This window comes from Heptranchias perlo, chromosome 26, assembly GCF_035084215.1.
Source record: "Heptranchias perlo isolate sHepPer1 chromosome 26, sHepPer1.hap1, whole genome shotgun sequence".
Lineage (NCBI taxonomy): Eukaryota > Metazoa > Chordata > Chondrichthyes > Hexanchiformes > Hexanchidae > Heptranchias > Heptranchias perlo.
In genome coordinates this window covers 12,746,946-12,759,084 of record NC_090350.1, presented here as the reverse complement: position 1 = coordinate 12,759,084, position 12,139 = coordinate 12,746,946, and the positions used below count along the sequence as shown (strand labels likewise).

Here is a 12,139-nt window from a genome sequence, read left to right as displayed (position 1 = left end):
GAGTATGAGAATAGACTGGCAGCCAACATAAAAGGAAATCCAAAAGTCTTCTATAGGCATGTAAACAGTAAACGGGTAGTAAGAGGAGGGGTGGAGACGATTAGGGACCAAAAAGGAGATCTACACATGGAGGTGTGGGCATGAGTACTTTGCATCTGTCTTTACCAAGGAAGAAGATGCTGCCATAGTCTCGTAAAGGAAGATGTAGTTGAGATACTGGATGGGCTAAAAATTGATAAAGGAGGTACTAGAAAGGCTAGCTGTACTTAAAGTAGATAAGTCACCCGGTCCGGATGGGATGCATCCTAGGTTGCTGAGGGAAGTAAGGGGGGAAATTGCGGAGGTGCTGGCCATAATCTTCCAAATATCCTTAGATACAGGGGTGGTGCCAGAGGACTGGAGAATAGCAAATGTTACACCCTTGTTCAAAAAAAGGGTGTAAGAGTAAACTCAGCAACTACAGGCCAGTTTAACCTAATTGGTGGGGAAGCTTTTAGAAACAATAATCCAGGACAGAATTAGCAGTCACTTGAACAAGTGTGGATTGATTAGGGAAAGCCAGCACAGATTTGTTAAAGGCAAATCGTGTTTAACTAACTTGATAGAGTTTTTTTGATGAGGTAGCAGAGAGGGTAGATGAGAGCAATGCAGTTGATGTGGTGTATATGGACTTGCAAAGGGTGTTTGATAAAGTGACGCATAATAGGGTTGTCAACAAGACTGAAGCCCATGGAATAAAAGGGGCAGTAGTAGCATGGATACAGAATTGGCTAAGTGACAGGAAACAGTAGTGGTGAACGGCTGTTTTTCGGACTGGGGGGAGGTGTACAGTGGTGTTCCCCAGGGGTCGGTATTAGGACCACTGCTTTTCTTGATATATGTTAATGATTTGGACTTGGGTGTACACAGCACACTTTCAAAATTTGCAGATGACAGAAAACTTGGAAGTATAGTGAACAGTGAGGAGAATAGTGATCGACCTCAAGAGGATATGGACAGGCTAGTGTCATGGGCAGGCATGTGACAGATGAAATTTAGCACAGAAAAATGTGAAGTGATACATTTCGGTAGGAAGAATGAGGAGAGGCAATATAAACTAAAGGGCACAATTCTAAAAGAGGTACAGGAACAGAGAGATCTGAGGGTATATGTACACAAATCATTGAAGGTCATAGGGCAGGTTGAGAAAGTGGTTAAAAAAGCATACGGGATCCTGGGCTTTATAGAGTACAAAAGCAAGGAAGTCATGATGAACCTTTATAACGTAATGGTTCGGCCACAACTAGAGTACTATGTCCAGTTCTGGGCACCGCACTTTAGAAAAGATGTGAAGGCTTTAGAGAGGGTGCAGAAGAGATTTACTAGAATGATACCAGGGATGAGGGACTTTAGTTACGTGGACAGACTGGAGAAGCTGGGGTTGTTCTCCTTAGAACAGAGAAGGTGAGAGGAGATTTGATAGAGGTATTCAAAATCATGAAGGGTCTAGACAGAGTAGATAGAGAGAAACTGTTCCCATTGGCAGAAGGGTCAAGAACCAGAGGATGTAGATTTAAGGTATTTGGCAAAAGAACCAAAGGAGGCATGAGTTTTTCACACAGCGAGTGGTTAGGATCTGGAATGCGCTGCCAGAGGTGGCGGTGGAGGCAGATTCAATCATGGCCTTCAAAAGGGAACTGGATAAGTACTTGAAAGGTAAAAAATTTGCAGGGCTACGGGGATAGGGCGGGGGAGTGGGACTAGCTGGATTACTCTTGCATAGAGCCGGCACGGACTCGATGGGCCGAATGGCCTCCTTCTATGCTGTAACCTATGATTCTTTGGGTAAAGAAGTTTCTCCTGAATTCCCTATTGGATTTATTAGTGACTCTCATATTTATGACCTCTAGTTTTGGACTCCCCATATTATCTTAAAACCTCTAACAAGTCACCCCTCAGCCTTCTCTTTTCTGGAGAAAAGAGTCCCAGCCTGTTCAGCCTTCCTGATAGGTACAACCTCTCAGTTCTGGTATCATTCTTGTGAATCTTTTTTGCATTTTCTCCAATGCCTCTATATCCTTTTTATAATATGGAGAACAGAACTGTTCACAGTACTCCAAGTGTGGTCTAACCAAGGTTCTATACAAGTTTAACATAACATCTTTGCTTTTCAATTCTATCCCTCCGGAAATGAACCTCAGTGCTTGGTTTGCCTTTATGGCCTTATTAACCTGCATCGCTACTTTTAGTGATTTGTGTATCCGCACAGAGATCCCTTTGCTCACCTACCCCATTTAGACGGTTATCATCCAAGCAGTATGTGGCCTCCTTAATCTTCCTACCAAAATGTACCAACTCACACTTATCTACATTGAAATTCATTTGCCAATTACACACCCATTCCGTAAGTTTATTAATGTCTTCGTGCATTTCGACGCATTCCTCCTTTGCATTAACTGGACCCCCCACCCCCGCCAATTTGGTGTCATTTACAAATTTTGAAATTGTACTTCTGATTTCTGAGTCCAAATCGCTAATGTAAATTGTGAACAACAGTGGTCTCAGCACTGATCCCTGTGAGAACACCACTTCCCATCTTTTGCCAGTCTCAGTAGCTACCCTTAAACCCCACTCTGTTTTCTCACCAGCTTGCTGTCCATTTTGCTACCTTTCCCGTGACTCAATGAGTCATGAGTCTACAATGAGGTGCCTGACCGAAAGCCTTCCAAAATCCAAATATACTTCATGAACTACATTACCCTGGTCTACTCTGTGACTAGAAGTAATCTTTCCCTATTCACTAATTTCAAAACCACTCATTTAAAAAAAAAAATTCTGCTAAATCTCCTCTTAGCTTTCACTGCTCCAGTGGAAATAGTCAAGACTAACCTTATAACCATAGTTTCCCATCCCTGGCATCATCCTGGTTAAACTATGCTGTACGCTCACTATAGCTTCAATGCCCTTTCTATAAAGGGTACCCAAAACTGCATACAGTATTCCAACTGTTGCTTAACTAATGTATATTTAGATACTCAGGCATTTTAACATCCTGTGAATCATTCTGATCACACAGTTTTTTTTTTAAAGTTTACAAATGGTGGCTACAGTTTCAGAAAACAAAAACACATTTTTGATATAAAACATTCACCGATGCCAAAAATTGATTGTTGCTCAAAACCCCACAGAGCTCATCAATGAGATTGTTGATTGAAATACAGCATATTGAAGTTCATATTCTGGGAACTATGCTTAAATATCTGAAAGTCAATTTTATTTCCATTGATTCCACTTAAAAGGAGAAGGAAAGTACTGAGAATATTCTCTGTTAAAGTTGTTCTGATTTGAGCTTTTACTGATGCTCAGCGTCAAGGACCACTCTCGCAAGCAGTGGGGGATCGTCCGCCCGGGATACACCCCGCCTAGGGGATCGTCCGCCCGGGATACACCCCGCCCGTTTTCCTTTTCATCGAAAGCAATAGAAAGGAAAAAAAAAAAAATCGGGCAGGGTGTATAATGGGCAGCCGATCCCCTCTGCCCACTTCTGCCACAGCCAATAGTTAATATCATCCCTACGATATCTGGTAATGTGACATTGCTGTGGGATCAAATAAACACCACCGGGGTCATTGTAACCGAACTTGCCGGGCGGGAAACCCACGGGATCGGGTGGAACTCCGGTTTTACACCCCGCCCGATATTACTCTCCACTGACTTCAGTGGAAACCAAAATCGAGCGGGGAGTAAAACCAGCGTTGCACCCGGTCCAGTCAGTTTCCCGACGGGAGGGTTAGGTTAAGATTGCCTCCCGTGTTTCTGTGATAGATTACTGAATTGTTCCCTCGTTTTCTCCTAGTCTTCTGATTGCAGAAGGATACTTTATCAGACCGTGAGATGTAGGCTAGAAACCACAAATCAGATTTATTAAACATAAAAAGGTTATACAGTAGGAGAAAGTTGACAGGAAATTTCACTTGGTTACAGAATTTGTAAATTATATCTCTGCAAGTAAAAAATAAAAACTCGGCACTTTACTAACTCTGTAAATAATAGAGCCTAAAACTTATGAGTTTTCCTATAACCAACATGGATTACATGTCATCTTCACACAGGCTGCAGTGCAGTGGTACAAAAAGATCTAATGAGTTAGGAGCACACAGCCTGAGCTTATAACCCTCATAACCCTGTGAATTTAAAGATTGGGATACAGTGAAACAAGAGGTGTCTTCCATAGTTAAAAAGAAAAAAAAAAACCTTTCATTTATATAGCACCTTTCACTACCTCAGGATATCTGAAAGCCCTTTACAAACCACTGAAGTATTTTTGAAGTGTAGTCCCTGTTGTAATGTAGGAAACGCAGCAGCCAAATTGCGCACAGCAAGGTCCCACAAACAGCAATGTGATGGTGACCAGATCATCTGGTTCTTCGCGCCCCCCCCTGCAAGTGGTGTAGGTTGAAGGATAAATATTATGCTTCGAAATAGTGCCGTGGGATCTCTCACTCACCTGAGGGGGCAGTCAGGAACTCGGTTTAACGCCTCATCCAAAAGACGGCACCTCCGACACTGCAGTACTCCCTCAGTACTGCACAGGAGACAGTGTGCTCAAGTCTTTGGAATGAGACTTGAACCCACAACCTTCTGACTCAGAGGCAAGAGTGCGTCACCAAGCCACCTGAAGAAAGTTTGCCAAATTAACACAAATTCCACCCACTTGAGACCCCAGCCCATTTGCGGAAATTAACCAGTGTTTCTCCTTAATTTGATCGAGATCAGGAAAAAGCCAACAGTGTGTGTTAAGTGCTTTCCACTTGCTCCACAAATGCAATGCATTTGCACGAGAATAACGCCTTTGAAGTGACATTTTGCATACAGACAGCAATGTTCATCCTCTCCAATATACGCAAAACTACTTAGCAGTAACCAAATTTAAAGTGACCAGCTATAATCTCAGAAATAAATACAAATATGACCAGCGTTTACGCTTCTGCCATCGCTAGCCCCCAATTTTCTGCACTTTGGCTTTAATCGAGTTGAATTGTGACTAACTGCTACCCACAGTTCTTCCCAACGATGATCTCTGTGTGAAAAATCTTTGCTCTGTACAACTTTCTTGTTTTTAAAAAAAAAAACTTGAAATTTCCTGGCACAGTGGAGACCCAGCATTTGTGTTCTCCTTCCCAGGAGAGTTGCTGCAGTAATAACATTAATGTGGAGGAGCAGCCAGTTTAAAATAAATATGGTAATGCTGCCACTAAAATAGTGGATAAGGATATCATATAAAGTATGTAAGGAATCTTACAACACCAGGTTATAGTCCAACAAATTTATTTTAAAATCACAAGCTTTCGGAGATTATCTCCTTCGTCAGATGAATCTGACGAAGGAGATAATCTCCAAAAGCTTGTGATTTTAAAATAAATTTGTTGGACTATAACCTGGTGTTGTAAGATTCCTTACATTTGTCCACCCCAGTCCATCACTGGCATCTCCACATCATATAAAGTATGCATTAAGCATTTTTATGCTACTGTCATCAACAGTATTTTCTAGGCTATAGTTTATTGCATGACTGTTATACACACAAAGCTAAAAGCAAATCATTTCCTTTTACTGTCTGCAATGCCGTTTCAAGCATATACTTGAAGGATTTTATTGTTAGTGAGATTAGATAGCTCATTTCCTCTTTTTGATCGGGAAAATATAAAGTGGCAAATGCTTTGAAAGTAATTTTCTGCAGTAACCTGTTGTCTCTGTAACAGCAGCGCTGGATGGTTTGGTGTAACTCGTCAGAACGAAGCTCGCTTGCATCGGAGAATGTGTTTTCCCCCTATCACTAGAATATTTTTTTTATTGGATTTTAGCCACATCTTCCCGCTGAAGGCTTTGGGTTTCTGCAGAGATTGGATAGGCATCTTCCAGTGGCCAATAGCGAGTAAACAGAAATCCTATGTTTGATTTTCTGGAACCTTGGTGTGGAGACTCTTAAAAAAAATAACGAGTTTCCACATGTATCAGACATCAAGCAGACAAAACCAAAGAAAAAAATCTTCTGGTTACATGATCAGTTGGAATTTTTTTTAATCCATCAATGCTTATCCCTCTAGGACTCTAACTTATCCAGCCCAGCATTCAACTGCATTTTAAATACCCTAATATCTTTGACTCTACCACCCTGCCTAACACATTATTCCGAGAGGATATGATGAGAGTCTTGGAAAACTATGGCTCTAGTCACTGCAGTAGAGAAATGTGGCAGGACACGAACATAAAAGTATTCAAACTGCAAGAGGATAAATAACAAAAGATTATTTTCTCTGGCTGTTCGTTAGTAACAAAGGAACTGTGACAAATAGGGAGCTCGGCCACATTTCAGATCATAAAGTCTTTGGGGTAAATTTTTACAATGACGTGAGATTTCAGTTGGGTGGGGGGGGGTCAATAAACGGGTGGGAAAATTGGAAAAAATTTTTGTGTGTGTTCTCGAGCGATCGCAATTCAATTGAAGGCACTTAATTCCACTTCCGGGTTTTGCGTCTCCAAGCTGCGCAGCGGGCGGACTGCGCACCCGCATGATGCGATTTAAAACCCACTCCTTAAAGGGCCAATGCAACAATGGACTTTGAAGAGAGGAAAAAGCAGAATGGAAGCACATAGAGGAAAGGCAACGCCCAGGTTCTCGGAGGCTTCGCTTGAGATAGTACTGGCTGCTGAGAGGAGGGGGGGTGGGGGGGGGGGGTGGAGTTGTTGTAACCAGGTAACAGGAGGAAGAAACCCGCTTCTGTCACCAAGACGTGGCTGGAGGTGGCAGAACAGGTCAGCAGCAGGAGCCCGGTGCCCAGGTCTTGGCTGCAGTGCAGGGAGCGACTTAATGACCTAACCAGGTCAGGAAAAGTGAGAACAGTTACTGATTCGCCTACATCCTGTGGTGCACATTACCCCCTCTCTCACTCTGTCTTGCCAAGCCTACTCCATCACATCACTCCTCACACTCGCTTAAGGCTCAGTGTCAAGTTACCTTCACTTTCTGTGTACTTCCTCACCTCCCCATTTGTGAATCCACCACTCCCACTCACCCCAATCCTGTGCAATGTCATGAATCTGTCTGATAGTCGCCCTCTGATGCATCACTTATTGAAGCTCAGCCTCCGTCTGTAGACCCTCTCATGAGGATAGTGCCTCCTGTGACGTCGGCCCCTCCGTTGGTCCCCTCCCTGCTCCTCTGCAGGTCCTTGTGATGCACCTCCGTCTTGTAGAGCTGCAACTCCCAGAACTGCACGCCGTGCCTGCCACGGATGGTGATGTGCCTCCGCCTCAGATGTATTGCTGAATAAAATCCATTGCGCCCCCCAACCTGATGGTGTCAATTTGAGGGGGTTCCAAAATGTAGGTGAATGTGTGTGAACACAAGAATTCTGAGTGTGAACAAAGAAATCTCAGTCTAAACACAAAGAACTCCCAGCCAAAGGTTTGTCTGAGAGAACTGATTACCTTGCTGCAAAAACTCATCTTTTCTTCACGTGTCAATCACTGGATTAAAGGCCCAAATGGCTGCCGGCTGCAACTCGCCTCGTCTTTCAGAGGCCATGGGAGACACGTTAACGTAAAGTTAAAATAGTTTGTCTGGCTAAATACACAAAAATTTAATCCCCTTAACTGCTTCAACCACGTTAATTGGATCTTTAAATACCGGCCCGCCGCCTTTAAGTGCCGGTGGGACTTCTGGGTTTCAGAGGCGTGCGCGCACCCAGATGCGTCTGGGTCAAACCCAGAAGTCGGCGGGTTGGAGCCAGGATTCAGCCCCGCTCCCAAAACCAATTTTCACCGCCCACCCGCCCCCAACCCACCCGTTCTTGGGGGTTAAAATTTACCCCCATATATTTTTTGTATCAAATGCGTCTCGTCACTTTTAAATTTGGTTATGGTATGCTGGGAGAGAATCATGCCGGTGCCTCTGTCTCTCGAAGCGTATTGTTGGAGAAGATGCACATTGATGTCTGGTGCACAAACGGTCACTTCAAAGACAGATGGAGACCACTGTCTAGATCAACGGTATCCATGAACTTCCATACTCGCTGGGGAGACAAAGCATTACTCATATGCAATTATGTTTGGATTGCAAAGCAAGTAGAAACCACTTAACACTGACCTTCTGCTTTATTCTGAAATCAATCAACTGAAGGTAAAGGCTATTGGTATCACATGCAAGTGAGTTTAGGTCTGGCATCTGGGTGGCGTTCACGAAACCATCACTTCAATTTGTAAAGTTCTGTTCAACATATCATCTGATTCCCAATTTTGAAGGTTTCAATGGGTCAATGCAAGGCTGTGTGTTCCCAACTATTCTGCTCCTCTGGATCCATTAACATAGAGGCTGCAGATGGTGTTGGTAAGCAGAACCTCACATACGAGTTATGTTACACCCTCACCCAGGCTTAATATCATTCAGTTAGCAATCCATCATGTCTTATTGTTTTTGTACCCAGGGAGGGGCAAGTAAAAAAAAAAAATTCAGTAATCAAGTGAAAACCGCTGGATTGATTTCTCATTACCGTCTTTTTACTTTAAGTTGCACAAACTTTAAGTCCGCTCTCCAAAGACTCGAGGAACAGAAGCAGGCTCCTGTGAATTAAGTGAGCTCAGCTCTGTTCAACCCATGGCAATATTGTGTGGATGAAGTCACACTCCAGTTCATAAATTTTCAATGCTCAGCATAAAAGAAAAAATATTGGTTAAGTACAGAGAACGAAACACGGATCTCAACTTGGGTTTGGTAGTAAAGGCATAAAAAAGGGAAAATAAGTATTTTTTCACGCAAAAACATAGAATACATATTGAAGTGGCTATTAAAGCCAAATCAACCCTGACTTTCAAGATGGAATCAGCTCACCACTGAAGAGAAAGAATGTTATCGGGAACAGGGAAAGTGCAGGGAAATGCAATTTATTGTAGATCGTTTGATGTGGAACTAGCAGGCATAAGGGGCCAAATGGTTTCCTTCTATGCATAATGTTCTATGATCCAGACCTGCAAAGTTAACAGTCAAGACTGCAATTGGTGAAGCTTTAGAATGAATTAAATGTAATAGCTGGCACTATGGGAGGAATTTTAACCCCTCAGGATGGGCGGGAGAGGGGCAGGCAGGGGGTAAAAATTCAAAAGTGGGAAACCCGCCACCAACTTTCGGTTTTAACGGAGGCGGGCAACTAACCTGCTCTCCAGAGGGGAGGGTCCACAATTTAAATATGTTAATGAAGCAGCGTAGCTCAAATTTTAGCTCAGATTTAAATTTAACTGATGAGGGCAGGGTTTCCCAGGGCTCAGGAAACCAGACAGCTGAAAGGAGGCGAGAATGGCCCCTCATGCACCCACCAAACCCCCCCGGATCTTCTCTTCCCTGCCCCCCACACCCCCGATCTATCCACTCCCACTCCACAGCTGTGGCCTGGTGCCACAGGTCTTCCCACCTCTCAATCTGGCTGCCAGCTGGGAAACAGTGTCTAAAAGTTTCAATCAGGTCCTGCCAGATTTAACGGCAGGACCTCCGGGAAACCAGTTACACCTCCATCCCTGCTTCCTCCCCACACATATCAGGGCCTATAATCTCATTTACAACTACTGATACAGATTTTGAAATATTTTGCAAAACTAAGTTGGTTTTCAAACAAACCAAAATCAAATGGTTACTGAATCCTATTTCACTATATTCTCACCAACATAAGGTCTTGGTTTTTTTGGTGGAGAACTCAACAATTTGATACTACACAGTCGAAATCACCCATCACGACTTGCCAGAAATGTCTTTATGATGTTCGGATTTTGATTATTGGTGTAACAGATAATTTGAAAACAAATCTAATTTACTCCGGTAATTAAACAACGGGACGAGGAGGCTCTGTAAACATCCCCATCCTCAATGATGGCAGAGTCCAGCACGTGAGTGCAAAAGACAAGGCTGAAGCGTTTGCAACAGTCTTCAGGCAGAAGTGCCGAGTGGATGATCCATCTCAGCCTCTTCCCGATATCCCCACCATCATAGAAGCCAGTCTTCAGCCAATTCGATTCACTCCACGTGATATTGAGAAACTGCTGAGTGCACTGGATACAGCAAAGGCTATGGGCCCCGACAACATCCCAGCTGTAGTGCTGACGACTTGTGCTCCAGAACTAGCTGCACCTCTAGCCAAGCTGTTCCAGTACAGCTACAACACTGGCATCGACCAGACAATGTGGAAAATTGCCCAGGTATGTCCTGTCCACAAAAAGCAGGACAAATCCAATCCGGCCAATTACCGCCCATCAGTCTACTCTCGATCATCAGCAAAGTGATGGAAGGTGTCGTCGACAGTGCTATCAAGCGGCACTTACTCACCAATAACCCGCTCACTGATGCTCAGTTTGGGTTCCGCCAGGACCACTCGGCTCCAGACCTTATTACAACCTTGGTCCAAACATGGACAAAAGAGCTGAATTCCAGAGGTGAGACTGACTGCCCTTGACATCAAGGCAGCATTTGACTGAACAGCCCTAGTAAAATTGAAGTCAATGGGAATCAGGGGAAAACTCTCCAGTGGCTGGAGTCATACCTAGCACAAAGGAAGATGCTAGTGGTAGTTGGAGGCAAATCATCTCAGCCCCAGGACATTGCTGCAGGAGTTCCTCAGGGCAGTGTCCTAGGCCCAACCATCTTCAGCTGTTTCATCAATGACCTTCCCTCCATCATAAAGTCAGAAGTGGGGATGTTCGCTGATGATTGCAGTGTTCAGTTCCATTCGCAACCCCTCACATAATGAAGCAGTCCATGCCCACATGCAGCAAGACCTGGACAACATCCAGGCTTGGGCTGATAAGTGGCAAGTGACATTTGTGGCAGACAAGTGCCAGGCAATGACCACCTCCAACAAGAGAGAGTTTAACCACCTCCCCTTGACAATCTATGGCATTACCATCACTGAATCCCCCACCATCAACATCCTGGTGGCCGCCATTGACCAGAAACTTAACTGGACCAGCCACATAAATACTGTGGCTACAAGAGCAGTTCAGAGGCTGAGTATTCTGTGGCGAGTGACTCACCTCCTGACGCCCCAAAGCCTTTCCACCATCTACAAGGCACAAGTCAGGAGAGTGATGGAATACTCTCCACTTGCCTGGATGAGTGCAGCTCCAACAAGCACGACACTACCCACGACAAAGCAGCTCACTTGATTGGCACCCCTTCCACCACTGGCGCACTGTGGCTGCAGTGTGTACTATCTACAGGCTTCTTCACAGCACCTCTCAAACCCGCGACCTAGAAGGACAAGGGCAGCAAGCACATGGGACCACCACCTGTACCTTCCCCTTCAAGTCACACAACCATCCCGATTTGGAAATATATCGCCGTTCCTTCATCGTCGCTGGGTCAAAATCCTGGAACTCCCTACCTAACAGCACTGTGGGAGAACCTTCACCACACGGACTGCAGCGGTTCAAGGTGGCGGCTCACCACCACCTTCTCAAGGGCAATTAGGGATGGGCAATAAAATGTTGGCCTTGCCAGCGACGCTCACATCCCATGCACGAATAAAAAAAAACCTCAAAACTGACAGGATCTGGTGCAACACTGATTTTATTCCTCATCTGATTTTACTCTCCACTGAAGTCAGTATAGAGTAATAATGGCCGGGGTGTAAAACCAACGTTTCCACCCGATCCCGTGGGTTTCCCGCCCAGAGAATTAGGATAAAATTACCCCCTTAGATTCCAAAGTCTGGATTTTCCATTCAGGAGCTCTTTAGTGCTGTGATTTTATGTCACATGCCTATTTCCTGTGTATAATGTATCGAGGGCAGGAAGTGCCCAACTGAAACAGACAGGAAGAGCATTTAAATATTAAAATGTGGGCATGGACGATCACCAAGATATACAAATACCTGACCCCTCGCAAGCACCCAAGTCATAGTTGTCATGCTTTCAGTAACACTGCATGAAAGCAGGCATGCCAGAGTGATCAATAGGAGCATAGGCCGACTGGCCACACCCACCAAGATGCCACCAACCAACTCCAAATCGAAAGGCACTTGCACACCCACCTGGCAATGATCGTAGGAAACTGCCTTCAGAGTGTCCAGGTCATCAGACAGCCAGATGTAGAGCAAAAACTGGGAGGAGCGTATTG

The 12,139-nt window shown here is 44.5% G+C and overlaps 1 protein-coding gene across 2 annotated transcripts in view; it reads right to left on the bottom strand.

Annotated features, from left to right (window-relative positions):
* The window catches only part of LOC137342512 (ephrin type-A receptor 7-like), a 362,022-nt gene that overhangs the window by 322,198 nt on the left and 27,685 nt on the right, over positions 1 to 12,139 (bottom strand). The window lies entirely within an intron of this gene.